This window comes from Etheostoma spectabile, chromosome 14 (assembly GCF_008692095.1).
Source record: "Etheostoma spectabile isolate EspeVRDwgs_2016 chromosome 14, UIUC_Espe_1.0, whole genome shotgun sequence".
Lineage (NCBI taxonomy): Eukaryota > Metazoa > Chordata > Actinopteri > Perciformes > Percidae > Etheostoma > Etheostoma spectabile.
The window spans coordinates 11669461-11669970 of NC_045746.1; the positions used below are offsets into that span (position 1 = coordinate 11669461).

At 38.2% G+C, this 510-nt stretch overlaps 1 protein-coding gene across 1 annotated transcript in view; it reads left to right on the top strand.

The window, feature by feature from the left end:
• cfap90 (cilia and flagella associated protein 90) overlaps positions 1-510 on the top strand; it is a 6114-nt gene that overhangs the window by 4614 nt on the left and 990 nt on the right. The gene's annotated exons all lie outside the window — the stretch shown is intronic.

Genomic DNA, 510 nt, shown 5'->3' on the forward strand with positions numbered 1-510 from the left:
AGCCACTGGGGGGCCATAGGCAGGCTGGGGGAACTCATATTAATGTTAAAAAAAACTCACAAAGTGAAATTTTCATGCCATGAGACCTTTAAACTTATGAATTACAGTTCATCACTTCTTATCAAGTAATGCCATCAGTGGACATTGCCTATAGCACGGACCACCATTATAAGCAATTGCAACTTGCACACAGAAACTTTAAATGATGTTGGCAATATGGCCTTTGTAATAGATGGAAATGTCAGTATATTATGAGAATGTGTCGCTTCTAAAAGAGCATACATTTAAAAATGTTCCATATTTATAAGTCTGTTCTTTTTTATTTAACCATGTGGTAACTGACATATATTTACATCTGAGTTTTATGACATTGTTTTATGGCTCCTTTTGAAGCCATTTCATCTCCATGGAGGAATTATTCATGTCGAGAAAACTAGCTCACTGAGTGAGTTTCTGGGTCACTGACAGCAGAGAGGGGGGGTGAACAAAGCAGCGACACACACTGCTGAG